Source organism: Acinonyx jubatus, chromosome C1 (assembly GCF_027475565.1).
Source record: "Acinonyx jubatus isolate Ajub_Pintada_27869175 chromosome C1, VMU_Ajub_asm_v1.0, whole genome shotgun sequence".
Taxonomy (NCBI): domain Eukaryota; kingdom Metazoa; phylum Chordata; class Mammalia; order Carnivora; family Felidae; genus Acinonyx; species Acinonyx jubatus.
The window spans coordinates 108,424,695-108,446,076 of record NC_069381.1 but is presented as its reverse complement, the minus strand read 5'-3'; the positions used below and the strand labels follow the sequence as shown (position 1 = coordinate 108,446,076).

Below are 21,382 nucleotides of genomic sequence, written 5' to 3'. Positions count from 1 at the left end.
AGCAGCAAGGAATCCAGAGTGGAATGAGGTGGGAGGGAGAGTAGGGTAGAGGGTGAGGACAGTGGGGAGAGGGTAGGGGATGTTCTCGGAGGCCCTAATAGGATGGGCCAGATGGAGCCTTACAGGCAACTGTGGGGACTTTGCCATCACTGTGAGTGAGGCAGTGGCGCTGGGGCTTGGAGAGAGGAGGGCCCCACCTGACCTGCACTGTGGGCAAGACCCCTCTGGTGCTGTGCTGTAGGGAGACTATCAGGGCCAGGGGTTTGGAGAAGCACAGCAATGCATCAGGAGGCAGGAGAGGAGGGTGGGCTTGAACCAGGATGGCGGCAGGGCAGGCAGGGAAGTGACTGGATCCAGGTTTATGGCATTTGAAGGCTAAAGACTCAGTTGCTGGGGGATGAGGAGTGGGAGAGGACAGTGGAAGCCACAGCTGATGGCAGGCTTTGTTGGAGGCGGCCTGACAGGGGCAGGTCTGGGAGGAGGTGGATGCAGAGGACAGGAATGTATGATGGCGTAGGTGTGTGCATTCCTGGGCAGTCCAGGTGGGCTGCCATGGTGGGTAAGGTGGTGGCACTGTGAGTCACGCCTGGGGCCTGCCAGAGTCTCCGGGGCCACAGGGAGAAAGGACATGCTTGCCCTCAGGGCTGTGTGGAGCCACCCATTTTTGGGTCCCATGTGTGGTGACCCAGCTACCCAAGGCCTCTTTGCTGAGCAGCTCTGAGCCTCACTTGTTAAGGGGGCAGGATGCTCGCAGCTCTGAGACCTGGATCGCTGGGCGTCCCATCACTGTCCTCACTTCTTCTGTCCGGACCCTATGCAGCTGGAAGCTGTGGTGGTGTTGCCTCTGCCTATAAGCAGGGCCTCCATGCTGTGCTCAGGGGAGCTGGGCCACAGACTTCCTCTCCACCCTGGGGAGCCCCCAGCCTTGGTCAGCTCCACCTTCATTCATACTGTCAAGACCCATGGTGTGTTAACCTTCACTCATACTGTCAAGACCCATAGTGTGTTAAGTTCCATCCTGGACCCAGGGCTGAAGCTCTGTGCTTTTGGTCCAGAAGTGAGTTCTACACTGAGAACAAATACCCACTTTGACTATGCCTCTGACATGTGGGAGGGTGTCCTCTAGCTCTGTGGCCAGTCTGGACCCTCTACAACACTGAGGTCACATGGAGACCCTGCCTCACCCCGGACTGTTCAGATCACTCTGTGCTTTGGTTTATCTTAAATTTGCATCCTGCCTTTCTTCTAAGGGTTTTCCCTTGAAGCTTCAAGTTGTGTTTTTATTGTTATTGTTGCTGTCATTTTTTACTTCTTATGTGTCTTCGTTTTACCCCAAGGCTCTCTAAAGACCCCTCATCTGCTCTGAGCCCTCCTCTCTAGAGCCTTTCTCCTCTTGCCCCTGCAGTCCTGGGAGCCTGTCCCCTCCTGAAGCTCAGTGGTCCTCCTGGGTCACCTCCACCTTTTTGGTCCTTTGTCTTCATATATTTTGGTTTTCACTCTTACTTTACTGGACTCTATTAGGAATAACTCCCTACAAACACAGGTTTATTGGGGTTTTATATAGACCTCAAGTTTACAGTCATTGCATTTCTAAAAAGATATTTATTTTGGTCTCACATTTTTCTGATAATTTGGCTAGGTAAACAATTGTACGCCTGTACAAAACATTTCTGCTCAGAGACTTGCAGGAACTCTCCTCTGCCTTCTGGAAGTCCTTTTTCTGATGTTTGACATTATTAGGACAGTTGAATGTTTATAGGTGATGTGTTCTTTTGTCTGAAAGACTCATATCTTCCTTTAACTTCAGCAAATTTCCCTCTTAATTTTTAGATTACCTTTTCCCCTTCATTTTGTTTGTTCTGCTTTTTTGGAACTTTTACTGGTAAGTTGTTAGAGCTTCTAGATTGATCTCTTATATGGTTTATCGTTATTTTGCTAATGTTTCCTTCTACAGTCTGGGGAATATTTTTGTTTTTATCTTTCTATTAAATTGTTCACTTTGGCGACGTGTGTCTAGTATTCAAGAGTATTTTCTTGTTCCCTGGCTTTTTATTTTTATGACAGCCTATTCTGTGGATGCCTTCCTTATCACATCCTGTTGTCCCAGAACATTAATTGGATGTCTCTTCCTACAGTTATTTGTGGAGATCTGCTTACTGAGTGATAGGTGCTTTGTTTCAGATTGCCCTTCCTCTTTGTGCTGGCCATGCTCTTCCAGGCTTTCTTCTTGGGTGGTGGTCCTGGGACCACTCATGTTTGACAGCAAGGCACACAGGCTGCCTGGAAGCTCAGGGTTTGGGGAGCTGCAAGGCCATGGTCAGGAACCCCTTAGATGATGTTGGCCATTATTTGGGGACATGTTGGAGACATGATGGCTGTCGTGGGGTGCAGACTGCCTTCATTCCCAGCAGCATGCAACATAGCTGGCCACTCCCAGGTCACTGTCTTCTGGGCTGTCTGCCCACCTCCATGGCCACCCTCTGCTGTCTGCTGTCCTGGCCTCTCTTCATCTTCCTGACCCACAGTGTTGGAGGCCCTGGGACTTCATCCCAGTTCTCTTCTCTCCTCCATCTTAACTCACTCTCTTCAGGGTCTCATTCCAGAAATAAGTACGTGCTAACAACTCTGAAGCATGTCTCTGGAGCTCTTCCCAGAGCTTCATGTGCCCCATCCTGTTCAGGGCCTCTGAGCACACCCCTGCCCTTCTCTCCCCTGACCTTACTCATCACACTGTTCCTCAAACTAGCCAGGAGCATGTCCCCTCAGGGCCTTTGCACTTGCTGTTCTTGGCCCAGACAGCACTCAACCCAAATATACCACTGAGTGCTCATTCCCTACCTCCGTCAGCAGTGAGGTGTGTGGCACCTGCTACAACTGACTCTGGTGATTCCTTATAATGGAAATGATCCTAATTGAAATCAGTGGATCAATTTCTAGGGCAAAATGCGGGAGCTGTTGGGACCTAACACCCTGATTATACTTTCCCTTGGCCCCATGTCAGAGGCAGAGCTGGGAGGAAGAAGGGGGCATAGGTCCTGAGCCATGCAAAGGAAGCCCTATGGGTATAGGTGGGAAATGGGCAGAGTGGAGTTGATTTGCAAAAGCAAATGGGAAGATTGTTTTTATTTGTCTTCTGACTGGAAGGGAAGGAGGCAGAGGTGACAGGAGGGAAAGGAGTGTCAGCATGGCATGGCCCAACCAGATGTTTCAGTCCAGGAATGTGGACTGTGCCATGGCAAGAGGTTTGTGTGTAGTCACAGGGATCTTCCTGACATCCCTGTGTTTCAGTCACTGCCACATGATGATTATGGACAGCAACATGACTTAGAAACCAGAGAAAAGAGTTCAGTGGGAGGAGGCTGGCAGAGCTACTGGGGGCAAGAGTCTGAAAACCACCTAGAGTTTCCCAGGAATATTGAGGAGGGCTTTAGATCTTCAGTGGAGCCTGTCTTCCATAGACAAGCAGCAGGGAGACCTGAGCTGATGTGGCAGCCGTGCCCCACCCGCAGCAAACACCCTGCCCCTAGTTCCAAGGATCTGGGAATATGTTATCACATGGCAAAGGGACTTTGCAGATGTGATTTGGTTAAGGATCTCAAGATGGGGAGGTTATCCTGGATTATCCATATGGGTCAAGTCTAAGTCCTTTAATGCAACATTAGGAGTGGGATTGCCCTTTTTGGATTGATGTTACAGGAAGAGGGCCATGAGCCAAGGGCTGCACGCAGCCTCTAGTAGTTTGCAGCCAGCAAGAAAGTGTGGACCTCAGTCCTACAACCACAAGGACACTGAGATCCCCTGGAATGTAAGAAACCCTCCTTGCTGACACCTTGATGCCTGTGCAGTGGACTTCGGACCTTCAGAACTAGAAGGTAATGAATTTGTGTTGTCTTGGGCCACTGAAGTGGTGGTGATTGGTTCCAGCTGTGTACAGTAAAGGATTAGCTCTGCAGGCCTGTGTTGTCCAAACCCTATACTTTCCAAAGACCTGCAACACTGTCCCTTCTCAGCTCCTGGGGCCTAACTTCTGAGCCCTTGGAATAGTGTGCCTGATAGGAGGGTCTTTGTATATCTTTGTATATCTGAGGCATTGGCCAGGCCAGACTGTATACACTAACAATGTGATTTGGGGCTGTCTCAGTCTGCTTGGGCTGCCATAACAAAGAGTCACAGGCTGAGTAGCTTCAACCACAGAAAGTTATCTCACATTCTGGAGGCTGGAAGTGCAAGATGAAGGTGTTGGCAGGTGTGGTTTCTCCTGAGGCCTCTCTCCTTGGCCTGCCTATGGACACTGTCTTGCTGTGCCCTCACACAGTCTTTCTTTGGTACTTACACTTCCCCTGGTGTCTCTGTGTGTCCCGATTTTCTTATAAGGACACTGGTCACGTTGGATAAGGGCTACCCTAACAGCCTCATCTAACTTAATCATACCCTTAAAGTCCCCATCCCCGAATAGAGTCATATTCCAAGGTGCTGGGGATCAGGGTTTCAACATAAAACATTTAGGGGGGGATGCAATTCAGCCCATAACAATGATGAGTGCTCATTTTTCTTTGCCTAGGCCCTGGGCCACGCTGTGCACAGTTTGGCTGCTGCAGGGCTAGAGACTGAGTCACTAAGGTCATTCACATGGGCTCACCATGCCTGTGTGACTGGCCCCAGAAGACACCCTGTATGGCCACACTGCACACACATAGTCACATGTCCTCACTGGAAGAATTAAGTACTGTCCATGTGACCCCACTGGGAGTGGACACTGGACACTTATGCCCAGTCTCTCCTGGAGCCACCTTGTTGCCTTTACCCTGTGTTGATTTTGACGCATATCCTATCATGGCAACACCCCCTAAATGTTGGCATCAACAGCTTTTTTGAGTTTTGTGAGTCCTTGTAGTGACTTATCAACTGAGAGAGGTCCTGGGGACCCCCCAATACTAGTAGCAGTAGAAAACTAATGCACATTGAAAACAAAGCAGGGTTGTGAAGCAAATCAAGGGGCAGTGGGGACAATACTTCATTAGTGAAAATGTTACCTTCCCCAGAGACCTCTGCATGTGCGTGTGGGTCCAGGCTTTTGCTGGCATGAGTTAACAGTGCTGTGAAGGGGTTCAGCGCACTTGGCAGAGTGGGTAGGGGTCTCCTTCCTGGTGGAAGACACTGTCCCTCCTCCTAGGAACAGCTAGCTTCCTGTTGTATGTTTTTCTTGGAAGGAAAAATGGTCTTAAAGGAATCTGAATCCAACTCTGTGAGAAGGGCCAGGTTCTCCCTTCTCCCAAGGAACCTTGAAGTGAGGTGATGGCTGTCGTGCCAGCATCAGGATGCTTGGGAAGAGAGTCAGTGTCTGCAGTATTGATCCCCACTGCCTCTTAGCTGTTCCCAGGAGCTGTGGCAACATCAGTCTCCTGCCGGTTCTGTGGGTCCTGGTGGGTGAGCTGCATGTGAGCTGAGATGTTTCCTTGCTACTGGCTCGAGAGCAGCGGAGGCTGCCACCAGGGAGACTACACAGAGCAGCTTCCCTGCTGCTGCTCAGTCACCTGCCTATTGTAGCATCTGGCCCTTTTGCTCTCCATGACTTTTCTCTCCCTTCTTCTTCTAGTTGGCTTGTGCAGGCCCATGAGCTCTGCTGTGCTGGGGACCATAGCTCTGACTCATTCCCAACTGCAAAGACTCTCAGATTTGCCAACACAGTATGCAGCCTGGGTGTTAAAACGATTAAGTCAAAGTGAACACGCCAGTCATGGGGTCATGAGACATGAAGTAATGGGATGGCACTTTGCAGATGGCAAAGGGTACATGGCAAAGGGATGCTAGGCAGGACAATGGAGTTCGAGAAGGTGGCCATGTGGGATAGCTCATGGAGAGAGTGCCGCATCCATAGCCCTTCCCAGAAGTTATGCTGAGGGCTCAGGAATGTGTGAGGAGGGAGTGGGGAGGGGGACGTGGCAGCACCTCCCCAGGCAGGAGGGTCAAGGATCCAGCCTGTGGAAATATGCTGCTCATTAGGAACACACAGCCTGGCTGACCACACACTCAGCTGCTCTCTGTGGAGATAGAGGGATAGCCCGCACCACCACGCCACGTACTCTCTTCAGTGGACCCTCAGCTCTGCTAAATAAACTCCTTCCAGCCGGGTGGCCTGCCCCAAGGGGCTACACTGACCCTGAGGTCCTGGCACATTCCTGCCCCTACGGCAGGACCTCCTGGGCTGCTGTTTTCCTCTTCCCTACCCTGACTTCTTTGGTTCTCAGGAAGAGAAGGAAATAAGCAAGCACTGAGCGCCAGTCAGGCCCTGCAAGGGTGACTTGGCACAAAGGTCTTTTCTGATCTTGGCAAGATGGTGACATCACCCTTTACTGGTAAGCTGCTGAGGCTCAGAGATGGCCAGGGCCACCCAGCCAGGACAGGCTTAGGTTTGTCAGCTCCCAAGTGCCCTCTTGAATGTCTTGGTGCCCAAGAGGCCCCTGCTGGGGCCTGGGAGCCAAGGCACTCAGGCTGCTATACAGATGTGTCCGTGGAGGGAAAGAGCTGCCTGCCTGGGGAAGGTGGAGGCTGCACACTTCTCTGCCCTCCATCCCCAGTGGTCTCTTCTGGGGCTTCTTTGGTTCTGAGCAGCCCTCATACCCGGCAGTGCCATGTGCCCCTGGGCCTGTGAGCAGAGCTTCCTGTCTTACTCTGGAGCACTAGATCTGTGGCCACAGGGCTCTCCAGGCTCAGGTTCCTGGCACTGCCCCTGCCCTGGGGGGGCCTGGTCTAGCCCCTGCTGCCCCCCTACCACCTTCTCCTCCCTTCCCCAGAACTGCCTCTCTCGTTCACCCAGCCATGGTCTCCAGACAACTATCCAGGTGTCTCCCAGGCAGGAACCCCAGCGTGCCACCCTCAATGCCCCCCTCCGGCCCCCCTACATTCCTTCTCAGGTGTAGTCCTTCCAGGCCTGGGCCCCTGGCTCACTCACCTTGGAACTTCTGCCAGTTATCCATGCTGCATAAGTAGTCCCCAAAACTTAGTGGCATACGACCCCCTTTAGTCATGCCCATGACTCTGTGGGTCAGGAGTTCAGGCAGCACACAGTGGGGATGGCCTGTCTCTGTTCCATGATGTCTGGGGGCTGGCCCAGGAGGCTTAAAGATGGAGGCTGAAGTCACTGAAGGCCGGTTGCTCACATGCTCGGCAGGCGATACTGCTGTGGGCTTGGGCCTCGGCTAGGGCTGTGGGTGCACCATGTGCATGTGGCCTCTCATGTGGCTTGTCTGGGCTTCCTCACAGCATGGTAGTGGGTTCCGTCTGGGACCAAGTGGAAGTGGTATTGCGTTTTATGACCTAACTTTGGAAATTGCCTTGTGTCACTTCCCTGTAGTCACAGACATTTCCAGATCCAAAGCAATGGAAACACAGCCCCCACTTTCTCGATGTAAAAGAACCAAAAACACATGGGAAGAAAAGGATGTGTTTTGAAAGAGATTGTGGTGCCATTTAAAAAATACAATTTACCACATTACCCACGGATGAAATGAGTTCATTCAGTCATTCATTCATTCGTTTACTCAGCCACAGTGTCACAGCTCCTCCTGTATGCCGCTGCCTACTAGCCACCTGAAGAACAATGGCAAATGCCACAGACACAGTCCTAGTAACCTTGGAGCAAGCAGTCTAGTGGGGGAGGCTGACAGAAAACAGACTAGAGTTCAGTGCTTGTGTGGACCAGCCTTTCCCCCATATTGGACATTGTTAAAAATCTTCTAGTTCCAAAAGTCTTTTAACTCACAGGTTGAGTCCTTAGCAAGATTCGCAGACCATTGAAGCCCTGTACTCATCTCAAATAATCCCCAGCTCTGGTCCATGGGAGTTCTGGAGGGAAGCAGAGCTGGCCTTAGCAAAGTGGGAGGGTGGGTGATCCCACAGGAGGGGAGAGGAGGAAGCAGCAATGGAGCAGTGCACTCCGGAAGATGCTGTGGGTACCGGTGGACTGGCCTCAGCACTGGAGTGAGCCAACTCTGTGACTCTGCCCCACCACAGGTGGGCAGCCTGAGCTTGCTCACATCTTGTTCAAAACATGTCATGAGGATTAGACAAAGCAATATGCAAGAGTTAGCCTGGCCTTGTAACCACTCTGTGCAGTTGTAACTACCTTTAGCAGTGTGGTGAAGCTTATGGTTCCCTTCTCAAATAATGGTTTTAAATGCATCAGATAAAATCCATAGGGTTATAAAGGAAGCCAGTTATATTGAAATACAGTTATCGAAACATTTAAAAGGCAAGTTTGAGTTCCAGCAGCATCTGTGTTTCTCAATTAACATGTTGTATAGAAGATTAGCACGGGTCTAATGATTACCATAGATTCAAAGTAATGATGAGGTAGGTGAAGGATATTTTGAGATGTCTGTGGCACCTGCTGCGTGAGAGGAAAATACCAGTGACTTCTTCAGGTGGCAGTCACGGTACTGCTAACCTTACTCTAGTTTGTTGCTCATATTCATGATGAAAGGAAGTGCTGATTTCACTTAGAGCTTGGTGAAAAAAAAAGATAAAATGTTTTTGTTCCCCTGTTCCCACATTCAGGGGTCTCCTGAAATTCTATCCTTAGATGTGCCCCAAGTTAAGGTTTCCTGAGGTTTCCCTGTGTTCCCTGGTCAGGGAGGCACTGTGTTGCCAGTGCTCAGTAAATGTTCCAGAACCTTCTCTGCTGTTGCTGCCCTGAGCCCCACCCACGGTGGGGAATCCTATTCCACAAACCCCTTAGTTCAGTCTGAGCTCAGGCAGCAACTCTCAGGATGGCCACGTTATGCCCCCCAGAGACTGATTTTCTCCCTGCTCTGAGCAGAGGCTCCTCAGATTACACTGACATTTGGGGCTTGGGTTTCAGCCACATTTTCAAATTTTTCTTTTCATTTGCACAGAAACCTGAGAAGTCTCTGTGGTCTGTTCGCATCATTAATCATTGTGGGACTCCTGTGCTTGCATGCCCAACTGGGAAATCTGTTCTTTGTTTCATTTTCCTTCTTGGATTTTCACTGCCTCTGAATGAGGATTGGACAACTCCATGCTTCTCTGTGCTGTGCCTGCTATCACCCCACCAGGCTCCTCCTCTCCCCTCCCCTGCCCCCTTCCGCATCTACCCCTCCCTGTCCTGCTATGAGGAGGGTCACACACACACACACACACACACACACACACACACGTGAGCATGCATACAATTTATTTGTTCTTTCCAAGAACTGGTTGGCTTACTGCAAAAGTGCTAATTAGTTGGGGTCAGATTCAGTCGCCAGGGAAAATTACACAATGGAGATAAATGGTTTTGTGGAGGTGAACATGAGAATTGCTCTGTCTGGGCTTTCTCTCTTTCCTTTTCCACAAAAAAATTTAGAGAAGACACAAGACTGAGACCTGGCTTTCAAAAGCTATTATGGTTTGATTCTAAAGGGGCTTCTTAACTCCATGTCCCCATCTCCTCACCATCAAGGCAGTCCTGTCCTGGTGGGCAGGTTTTTCACTGCACAGGCGCTGGCCAAGCAGGGGCTGAAATCCAGTCTCTTCTCCAGGTCTAAAGCCTCTCTCTGGCTGAGACCTTGACCTCCCTACTGCAAGGCAGAGCTCATTCATCCTGTCTCAGACATCTCTGCACATGTCAATCCAGAGCAAACTGACCCTTCTCCTAAAGAGGGTCAGTTCTTCCCTTGGACTCACCTCTCCAAATACTAACCACTGGCCCAGCCTCCTCTCCAGATTGATGAGGAGGTGGGGGAGGGGCCTTATATTCTGTTAGTAAAAGTCCAGGACCTCAAGGAAGCGGTCACATACTTGCAGAGTTTCTGCTTCTTTGTCTGTATCTCATTCCATCATAAATAGAAATACATCATGGGGCCTCACTGAGCCCAGCTGGGTGGGATGCTGGCAGGCTTTTAGAACCCCCCCCCCCCCCACACACACACACACTTCTCTAACTGAAGAGTACTCTCTCTCTAAACCCAGCTCACATTCTGCATTCAGAATCAGTTGCTGTATTGAGTCTCCCCCAGGGCAGTGGGTGGGCAGCCTCATATTTGCATAACTAAAAGAGCCACCCAGGGTTTCCCTGGAACAAAGGGGGCAGTTGCACCTCGAGGTTAATTCCTGTCTCCTCTACAAATGCAGAATGTGCTGGTAACTTTTGAAATGGCAGTTTGCTTTTAGATCCAAATGTTCATTGTAAGGATCACCCCTACAGGGACTGTTTGGGACAAAAGCAGAGAAGGATCAATGCATTTCAGATAGGATCTCCTCTTCTGTCCTCATGCTCTTTGGTGAGAAAGAGCTGGAGTCCCAAGTGGCCCTGAGGTCATCCCTGGTTTTTTTGTACCAGAAAACAAGGAGTGCATCCTAAAGGGGCCTCCTTTCATTAGGGAGTTTGGTTTTATCTTGGGAAAACAGTGTGTTACTCATGTTACTGGTACTTGGGCCTGGTGATTTGATTCCAGCTTCTCCTGTGCAGAATGAACATGGCCAGGTCATCAGGCACCCACCCTGTGTGTTCAGGTTTGAGGTTGCTCTGTGGAGCACTGGTGACAGAGGAAGCCTTTGTTAATTATATGGAAGGGAGGGGTTAAAAAGCAAAATTCATTTGAGTAAATGAAAAGATCTGATTGACTTTATTCAAGGACTTGTTAATCAAGCAACATTCCATCTAGCGGAAAGGAAGGGATGAAATTGAGGGCAAAGGGTAAACTGACACTCCACATACTGTCCCCTCCAGGTGGGAGTGGGGTGTGTGTGACATTTCTCAGACACTCATGACTGCCCAAGAACAAAGAAAGGAAAAAGCCACTGGTCAACTGATATAGATCACAGTCATGAAGGACATGAAACTCCATCAGCTTGTTAGGTCTTAATGATTTACAACAGAAGCACAATCTTGAGAATAGTCAGAACTGCAGAAACCTATAGACTCAGTGTGCTGGAGCCCTAATGTCACCTTCCCCTCCATAGGATAGAAAACCTTACATTATCAGTCACTCCTCACACTTTGAATGCAGCTCTTTCTGTGTACGGGTTCTGTCCCCGGGGTTTAATAAAATCACCTTTTTGCACTATAAAATGTCCCAAGAATTCTTTCTTGACCATTGGGCCCAATGCTCCCACATCATATTTTGGTGGCCCTGATACAGGGATTCTACATCTTCCTTCATCTGGGCTTCGAGCTTTGATGCGAACTTAGTGACTACTTCCTCTTCCTTACTTTCATTCCAAGGGTATTTTGAGGAGTACGGTCTTATTGAAACACTTTCCTGTCGATTGCTCAGGCTGCAATCTTCTAGCTCATGGCTGCTCTAGGGGGAGGAGAAAGCCTGTTTTTCGGCTGGAAGGTAGTACCCTGACCAGAATGGTAATAAGACCCAGAAACTTGATGCTCTCTCTTTGTTTCTGTACTTAAAGTTGTCTGTCTTGGGCACAGGACAGCCACCTAAGTCCCCAGGGCAGGTACCAATCTTAAGACTCCCATGTGAGGTTTCCCCCTCATTGGTCTAATGTGATCCCCTCCACATCTAGTTAGTTTTCACTGGAGACTAAGGTTTCTAAGAGTTAAATTTCTGCTAAATGTAATTAAGACCAACGGAAATAAGGAAAGCAACTCAGTATGTAAAAGAATAGGTGATGTGTAGATAAAGATGTAAGAAATGGGAATACATTTTTGTCAAGGTAAAATGAAGTAATTCTGTCCTAAAATGAGACTAGCTGTTTGGAAAGAAAAGGCTTGAGACAAAATCTGAATGAAAAAGAAAGTTGTAGAGGATTTGTGAAGGGAAATCTTTGGAAAGGAGTTTTATATGCAGTTAGGATGGACTAAAGTTGAAATGAAAATATTTTAAAAGTACACTGGTATAAGATTGAAAATCTGCTTTACTTTCTATTAAAAAGACAAAGTTTTCTTGGATTGTTGGTTTGAACTTGATAAAAAAAATGTAAACAAAGTTTTTTCTCTTTTCTTTGCCTGGAAAACCAAAGTTTCTATGTTTTGTCTTTATCAGGTCTTTGGTTACTTAAGATAGTTAAAACTTCTCAATGTTAAAGGAGCTAAGTTTTGCTAACAACTATATACCCTTCATATATGCCTTTGGAATCTCTTATTGCCACTTTGGTTAAATAAATAATTAAATTTTAAGTTTTATAATGATCCATAATCCTATGTAGGCATGTGCTTTATAACTTTCTGAGTGTTTTAACAAACTTTCCCAAAATGTGAATTGTAAATGAATTCTTTGACCAATTAGGCTTGTTTATGTGGTATGTTAAGTTATTTGGAAAGCAGTCAAACAAATAATGATAATGTTTTGGCAATAGGTCGTCACTGAACTTTCTGATTATTGAAGTGTCACAGAAATAACTGGATTTCCTTGTCAGCTATATTATAATGAACTGAGGAAGATGATTCTAGTTTTGTGACTCTTGTTTGAAACATTGCTGTTTCTGTGTTTGCTCTTCCAGATTATGACAGGATAAAACATTGCTTTGTGAACAAATTGAAGTATTTACCTTTTCTCTCTATCTGAATACTCTGAAAGTCAGAAGTGCTCAGTGAATATTCTTTCTTTCATGGCAATTACAGCTGTTTGCATAAGTTCAATGAGAATCTGTTCTCCTTGTAACAGGACACCACTGGAAACATCTGTTATATTACCAAGGCTTCTGACTGGAATGCCATGTTTGAGAGATATACATAGACTCAGATATGACCATGCAGTTTTAAGAAACTAAGGTTGACTTTTATGAAACATGGAGGCTCTTGGAAATGTTGGCCTGACACCTTGCTTACAGAGTCCCAGCAGCCTTACCAGGTGAGTAAAGAATGTCACTTCTTGGCAGGTGCAGGAACTTTAGGATATTTGGGGGATCTTGAGAAGAGGAATTCACCCAAATCCACAGGGATTGCTGGCAAATATTTGGCTTGGCTTTTGATCCAGAGAAGCTACTAAAAGTTCAATCAAGATTCCTTATAAAAAGCTCCAGCAAAGCCAATTTTAAAAGTTCTATGTGATCAATTACCATTCTTGATGAGCTAATGAAAATACTTAGGCATTTGATAAAATTGAACTTATTTTTCCAACAAATTAGTCTTGATTTGGCTATCTTTGGAAATAAGGGTGATTTTGGAGAGAAAAAGTATGTTTCAATAATACATCTTTGCAGATGCCAAATTCTAGATCTGATGGTCTTGAAATGTTTGTTGTTTGCCTAAGCTAGACAACTTGAGATAAACTTCAGAGAAACTGCCACAATAGCTCATGTGTAGACAAATGTCTTGCTTGTTATTCTGTGGGGATAATAACAGGACCCCATGGGCATATGATTATTTGAACAGCTGGAAAATGGGATGGATTCCCCAGTAATTGTATAACTCAGCTATAACCTTGACCAATTCTGTGTGGCTGGATGACAAAACTGCTCCTCAAAAGCTGGAGCATACCCCACTCCATGGGGCTAGCTGTGGACCTGTGGAGATAATGGATGGCCCCATTTCTTTATGATTGGATTGGATGATGCACTTGAAGATGCCCACATTCCCAGGCAAATCTTCTCCCACTTGCCAACGATTCCTTGTAATTAGGATAGTGTTAAAGTTAGACATCAAACAAAGAGGGCTTCTTGATGGTTTATCCCTTAGCCATATTTGTCCCAGGATCCACCTCTATTGATATAAAATTGCAAATAGAGGCTTTAGCCAACCATACATTGGCCACCTTTAACCAGATCCAACTCGTAGTCACCCACAAATTCAAAATGTGGTCCTCCAAAACCTTGATATCCTGGCTGCAGCTCAAGCAGGAACCTATGCTTCATGAAAACAGAGTAATATGAATATACTCCAGATTATCACAGAAATGTGACATGATTACTAACTGATGTGAATACTCAAATTGAGGCTCTATAGAATCCTTCCCTCTCTTTCAATGACTGGTCAAGTTCCTGGTTTAGGGGAGGACTGCTGTCAACTATTAAGTGTCTCTTTGCTGAGCTTCTCATTCTTATAGCCATACTGATCCTAATATGTTGCCTTTTTCAATGTTTTCCACTTGGTACTGAGACTACTTCACTACGTTAACTTCACATCGACAGATGGGCCTTACCACCCACAGAGATACTTCTTGGCTGTCCACATTGGACTCAGCTGCCTCCACCTTATTAACTCCCCTATACGTCCCTGACTTCCAATGTTGACCCATAGGTAGGGACATCTCTATGCCCTTATTCAGCAGGAAGAAGCTACACAAGATGGGACTTTCTGTCTTCAACAACCTTAAAAATTTAAAGGTCAAAATTGTTCAGGGGGGGAAATGATGAGATAACAAAAGGCAAGCTGAGGGATAAAGGCAAACTAATACTCCACAAACTGCCCCCCCACCCCAAGGTGGGATGTGTGTGACATTCTCCAGGCACTCATGACTGCCTAAGAAGAAAGAAAGGAAAAACAAATGGTCAGCTGATAAAGATCACAGTCATGAAGGATGTGAAACTCAGTTTGTCAGGGTCTTACTGATTTACAAGAAAAGCACAATCTTGGGGTGAGTGGGTGGCTCAGTGAACTGACTGAGGGTCTGACTCTTAATTTCAGCTCAGGTTTCAATCTTACAGTTTGTGAGATCAAGCTTAGCATTGGGCTCTGTGCTAATATCCAGACCTTGCTTTAGATTCTTTTTCCCTCTCTCTCTGCTGCCCTCCCTGCACCCACCCCCTGCCAATAAATAAACTTAAGGAAAACAAATAAGAGGTGTCTAGGTGGCTCAGTCGGTTAAGCATCCTACTTTGGTTCAGGTCATGATCTTGCGGTTTGTGGGTTCAGGCCCTGTATCGGGCTCTGTGCTGACAGCTCAGAGCCTTGAGCCTACTTCAGATTCTGTGTCTCCCTCCCTCTCTGCCCCTTCACTGCTCGTGCTCTGTCTCTCTTTCTCTGAAAAATAAATAAATATAAAAAAAAGAAAAGCACAATCTTGAGAATAATTAGAACTCTAACCTTCACAAACCTATAGACTCAGTTTCTTGGAACCCTAATGTCACCTTCCCCTCCATAGGATAGAAGACCCTATATAATCACTCTTCACACTTGTAATGCAGCCCTTTCTGCCCATGGGTTCTGTCCCTGTGCTTTAATAAAATCACCTTTTTACACTGTAAAATGTCTCAAGAATTCTTCCATGACTGTTGGGCTCAACAATCTGACATCAGAAGGAGCCTGGAGGAACTGTACAAAATGGAAGCTTTTTCAGGCAGAAGGAGGTGGGATAAGGAAGTTATTAGAAAAAAAAAAGAATTCTTTCAGGCAAGGTCAACTGCCTTTGGGGACAGCAGGGTTCTATCAGGTGGATTACCTCACTAGTGCCGACCAGAAAATTCCAGACTGACTGGTTGCAATTATATTCCTGGAGAGGCTGAAACCGCAATTAGGTTAGACATTAAGTCTTGGTGTGGTGACATGGGCTTAGCACAAGTTACTCAATTTGGAGCCTGTTGCTTCTTTTTCTCTTTCAACAGAAGGAAAAGAGAAGGAGCAGGTGGGTGCAGGTGATGCTTCTCTGACTTAGGAGTGTGTCTCTGAGATCTGGCTTGGACCTGAAGCCTGGACACAAGCCACTCTGCAGACATGTCACCCACCCATAGAAATAAGACATTTGAGACCTCATAGAAAGAAGACATATGGAGACACCCCCAAAGGGAGCAATTCAGGGTGACAACAACAAAGCCCTTTTCATGATCTGTTTGAATTACTGCCTTCTGTCCCAGCTCGCCAGTTCTCACATGGGACCAGATGGGAAGGTGCCATTGTGAGACCCAGCCTTCATGCCAGGTGAGCGCCAGCTGTGCCTCTGCTCCTAAGCCCAAATGAGGGCAGAGAAGCCCTCTGGCCAGCGGCATTACTTACCTTCCTTAGATTCCTGGGCAATCTGGTCCTGCATCTCTGCTGTGAGAAGGGGTAGGCTAAGGCTGGAATCATCTGGAGGCCTCCAGGAGGAGCCATAGAAGATGGCAGGTGTTTCATGTGGCTGCACTAAGGGCTCTCATGGCCTGGGTCCAGCCTAACAGGCCCTTTTTTGACCAATCCTGGGAAATCATGTCCACTGCATTTTATTGATTACAGGTGAGTCCCAGCCCCACTCCCTAAAGAACTCAAGGCTCTAAATGGGAGGAGCATCCAGTAAACTGTGTAAAAGAGCAGGTGGGGTGGGGAGCACGCTGTGGTATGATTGGAAGATATACTCAGTGGACAGCATTGCTCCATCCCTCTGCTCAGGATGTCCTTCCTTCTGGCCCACCTGGAGTCAATATTTCCTTTCCACAGCTCAAAAAATCCACAGCTTAATAAGAATAAGAATAAGAATAAGATTAAACCTTATTCTCCACCCACTTTGTGTCTCCATTTGAACAGCTAAAAGTACTGAAGGAAGCATATGAGCCCCCTGGCTGGTCTCACATTCAGTTGGCAAATCCTGCAAGTGGCCTGGCCATCATGCAGTATCTCTTCATCCTTTCCTATGGGAAGGACTTCTCTTCCCTTTTCACCAACCTGAGAGGTAAGCAGAACCTCTGTAGGCAAGTTCCCTGCAGGCTGCCCTCCTGAGAAGAGGTCAGAATGAGGGCTGCATTAAGGCCTCCTTCTGGCAAAAGGGGAAGACAACTTCAGAGGACCATCTTCCTCCTCATAAAGTTGTCTCCATTGGGTCTGGGATTCAGGCTATCATCCCAGGGAAGGGTCTGGGACCACCTAAAAATGAACGTTGTGTAGCAGAAGACCCTACAGGTCAAGGGGCCATGGAGTGAAGCTGTTGTAAGCAACACCTTGGCAGTCCCCTGATCTTGCCAAGGAAGGGATGGGTGTATCTCTAACCAAGCAGCTTAAGATCCTGAAACCTGAGGGCCAGGTCCTCTCCAGGAGTCTGGTTCAACTCTGCTGACTGTGGGTCACTTTCCCAGGCTGTGAGAGGACAGGTGAGCAGGCACCTGCTCCTGTTTTGAGCTTTGAGAGTGCCCCTCCCCATTCACTGTTCCAGAAACGCTGGCCTCTTGCTGCCCAGTCATGTCCCTGACTGGAGGACACTGCTACATCTCTTCCCTCACCTACAGGCCTTTCACAACTATGTGCAAAGGTGGTGTGACCTGTTTTTGTAGCCAATCCCATTTATTAAGCTTTTATCCCACCAATAAAAGTCTACTTCTAACATACTCTCTGCTAACTAAGTGTCACCTGGTTCAGACTTAGTGATATCTTTGTAATTGTTTCTGTTTCTGATTAGGGTCCCTTTAATGCTACCCAAGCACCCAAGGGTATAGACTAAAGTTGACTCTGGCACACTCTTCTCAAGTGTTTTAAAGTATGTTATAGTCAATATAAAACATGAGGAGGAAATGGATGGCTCCAGTCTTACCTTCAGGTTCTGACAAATGCTCCTGGAAGAGTGCTTGCGTGTGTGCATACATGTGTGCATGTGTGTTTGTGTTATAGCTGTTCATACAGACGGTGCCCATAATAAGCTGGGTAACTTGGAAGCAGTGGCTGAGCTGTCTGGGTAAGTGGATTCACAGGTCTGATGTGGGGGTCCTGGCTCTGATGACTTTCTCTGAGCTCCCAGCAAGATGGAGGAGGAGCAGGGGGAGGAGAGGTGGTGGCAGTTCGTTCACTCCTGGGTAGAAAAGAATGTCTTCCTGAGGATCACTGCTGTCTTCTTCTAAAGCAGCCCTGGCCATCCATTCCATCTGATTCCATGGGCAAACAGGGATGCAGGGAGGGGGTACATGATGTGACTTCTCCATGAGAGGAAGCCTAAGGACTTGCCCCCCCCCCCATTGTAATGCCTTAGTGTGTCAGTCTGAAAAATCAGGGGGCTGGACTCTGATCCCTCCCAGTTCTGACATTCTGAGCATATGGTCTGCGGTGGCTGTTGTGTGGGTGCTGGAAGATCTGCATGTGTTGGGAAAATAGGCTTCAGAATCAAGAGTATGCATGTAGCTCTGAGTGTTGATGGAAGGCTGAGAGAAGCATACTCCCTTCTGCTCAGTAGCGTCTGGGCAGTTTCCCTTTTCTGTGGGAACCTGCTCACCTTCTGCTTTTCCAGTGAATACATTTGCAACTTTAATATTGCGTTGCTGGGGATTTACTTGGTTCATTTAACAAAATGATTTACTGTGATGGGGATTGTTTGCTACTTGGCTTCCCTGTGATAGACACCTGAGTCTGTGCTCTTCTGCAGAGCCGATTGGGAAGGGACTCCCATCAAGACCCCCTCTTCCTGCCACCATGAATTGTGTCATGACAGACATTGGTGATATAATTCCAACAAATGCATTCACCTTTAGAGCCTTGATTTAAGAACACCCACACAGATATGACAAATGGCTAGTGTGTGATTTTGGCTAGCAGAATATATGCCCCCAGAATCCAATATATTTCTTAACCTCATACAGTTTAATAGAGGCCAGTGTGAATTTGCTTGAGACCTAACACACCATAACTCAGTCTGTTTTTTATAGCTAAACTCTGGAAATGAACTAATGTCACCTCAGAGCTACAGATTTGCAAATATATGTTAAGCTAAGCCTGCTTTGCAGAGAAGGGTGTCATCCTGAACATTTCTTTAGAGCGTGTTGGGTTTGCCAGTCCTTAGATGTGTGAAGGAGCGATGCCAGTTGAATGTGTGAGGCCAGCATGGCCGTACTCTCTGGCGGTCTTCTCTCAGGGAGGATTGTCATGTCTTAAACTCTTGGGTCTGTTTGCCTATAGACCAAGGATAGACTCTCCTAGGGACAAGCTAAAAGATTCTCCACAAGCAGTGAGGGCTTGGCAGGCAGAAATTCACCTTTGTTTCCCAAACTCTGGCCCCTGGCAAGAGTCTGGCCAAGTAGAATGGCCCATTGACCATGCTGAAGGAAGCTTCATGGCTTGCTGGGTACTGCTGGCTGCAGAGCTGAAGCATCAGTATGTGAGTGGCCTGAAGACAAGAATTACAAAGTGGTTCTGGTGTGTGTGGCCAAGGCATGGTGGGATGTTGGCTAAAGCTGAGAAGTAGGCAGGCACGTGACCAGCTTCTCTACACGGGTCTCTGAGTCCCTGGGAAGAAGAGAGGGGTTTTCTGGAGGCGTGAGGCTAGCTCTGCCTGGATGGAATGTCCTTTCCTCACCTACAATACATCTTTAGCACAGCGCCTTTGTCTTTGTTCATCCCACCTCATTAGATAGACTTTTCTAGAGGGATTGGATCTAATTCTATGATTGGATTGTGACAATAGCTAGCACATGGCTGGCACTTCCTAAATGTTTAATAAATAATAATAATTATCCTAATGATAGGCCTTCTGCTTGCTGACAGTTTCTGCCCTCCTCCCTCCCACGAGCTGCCAGCTCTTCTGAGGGTTCCTTCCTTCCCCTTTGCCTTCTTCACAACTCGGTGGCCACGATCTAAGCCTCCCCTTTGCACTTCCCCTCCCTGGAGGAATCTTTACAACTGTCATGGGCAGACACAGGTCTCTTCCCTTCTAGGATTCATGCTCTTTCTTTTGCAACATTTGTGAGCTACCACAGGGACCCTTGCACAGCTCACAGGATGACCCAGAAGGAGAGTAAGCCTCGTTTAGTGTGGAGCCTGAAGGAGAGAGTGTTTTCTGGGATGTTCAGAGCAAGTGCCAGCTTCAGCCCATGGAGACCTGTACCCTGTCTCCCAGGGGGGTCACAGGCAGGGTGGGTAAAGCTAACAATTACCCACAGTCCTGCTGCCTTCATTTGAAGACTGTGTGAATAGTTTGTAATTAGCAATTCTTTGTTGCTGCTGCCAAAAGGCTTGGAAACTGTCTTATTATTTCCCTCTTGAGTAGAGGCTCTCTTCATGGATTGAGCAATTGGAGCCTGCTGTCTAGGTTTTGCTGGACTATTATTTGATTTCTGAATTTTTTGGAACCTGCATAGTAAAGTTTCAATGGAAATATGTGGCTATTATCTGAGCAGCAATGCAGCTTTTTCCAAATAAACAATTCTTCATGTATTCACTTAAAAATGTTTATGAGAGGTTGTATGTGATGGTGAAATGTATATGTGTGTGTCAGTTTTGCTGGGACACAGCATTCCAGCATTCAGATATTTGGTCAGACAGTATTCTGGGTGTTTCTGTGAGGTGTTTTTTGATGAGATGAAAGCAGTTGCCCTTCATAGTGTGGGTGGGCCTCGTACAATCAGTTTAAGTCTTGAAACAGAACAAAAGCCTGACCATCCCCTCCCCAGTAAGACAGAATTCTTCATGCCAGATAGCCATGGAACTGGGACATCAGCTCTTGGTTCTACAGCATTTTCTACTCTACAGATTTTGGACTTGTAGACTCCATAGTCACATGAGCCAGCTCCTTATTGTAAATGTCTCTCCTGTTGGTTCTGTTTCTCTGGAGAATCTTGGCTGATACACTGTGTGATATTATGGAAACAGCTTGGGATTGAGTTAGACCTTCAGCTCCTCTATTCAGCACTTGGGACCCTTAGGTAGGTCAATGAAGCTCTCTGAGCTTGAATTTTTCTCACCTGTAAATAGGGGATCTATCTTATAGGGTTGTTTTAGGAACTGGGTACTCAGATGAGCACTAGTGTAACACACTAATGATGATACATGACTGGCACACAGCAGGCATAAAGGAAAGTAGATTGCTTTCTCTTTCCCCAGTCCTGTGTTAAGCATCAGGATTGATTAAACCTAGCTCTGCCACTAGGGAGGACACAGATCTCCCTCCATCTCTGCCACGGCAGTGGAAGCTGCAGACACTTACTGGGGGTGCACTCCAGGCAGGGAACACCTCTGGTGCCTCATGCCTCTATTGGGAGATACCCCTGGGAGATCCAGTGTCCAGTTTGCCATCAGCCATGCCCACTTTTCCTCATATTTCACCTGTATTTGGACCCTGTGTTCCAGCTCTTTTAAACTGTGTTCTCTACTCTGCAGGTGAACAACTAGCTAATTAATTGGCCTCATCCTCAGAAAGCAGAAGGGAATCCCTTGTTCCTACTTTTTCTAGGTGTCATTTCTAATAGTGATGCCCTGGAGACTTCCATGTGGCATGAGTCTGCACCCGCTGGCATCACTACTGATAGACACTTCAGGAAAGGGATGGGGCATTGGCTTCTCTGTCCACTGCATGGCCACCTCCCCACTACAAGTCCTGCTCTCTCTGACCTGATCTGCAGCCCCTGTTTGGCCTCCCCCTTCTCCTTGCTCTTGTCTGGCTCAGCTGTTCTCTACAAGTCACTGGAGCCATCATTTGAAGGTACAAGTCTGAGCACCTCATCCCCATTCTTAAAACCATCCAATGTCTTGTTGTTCTCAGGGATAAGACCAGAATCCTTAGAGGCTTGAGGAGCAGTGGAGGACACGACCCTGTCCTCTCAC

The 21,382-nt window shown here is 47.3% G+C and overlaps 1 long non-coding RNA gene across 1 annotated transcript; it reads left to right on the top strand.

The window, feature by feature from the left end:
• Positions 1-12,627: 12,627 nt before the first annotated feature.
• On the top strand, positions 12,628-20,298 carry LOC128312101 (uncharacterized). Its single transcript, XR_008290929.1, has 4 exons — positions 12,628-12,809; positions 15,751-15,814; positions 15,899-16,105; positions 16,394-20,298. It is a non-coding gene; the product is annotated as an uncharacterized LOC128312101 (long non-coding RNA).
• Positions 20,299-21,382: the final 1,084 nt, after the last annotated feature.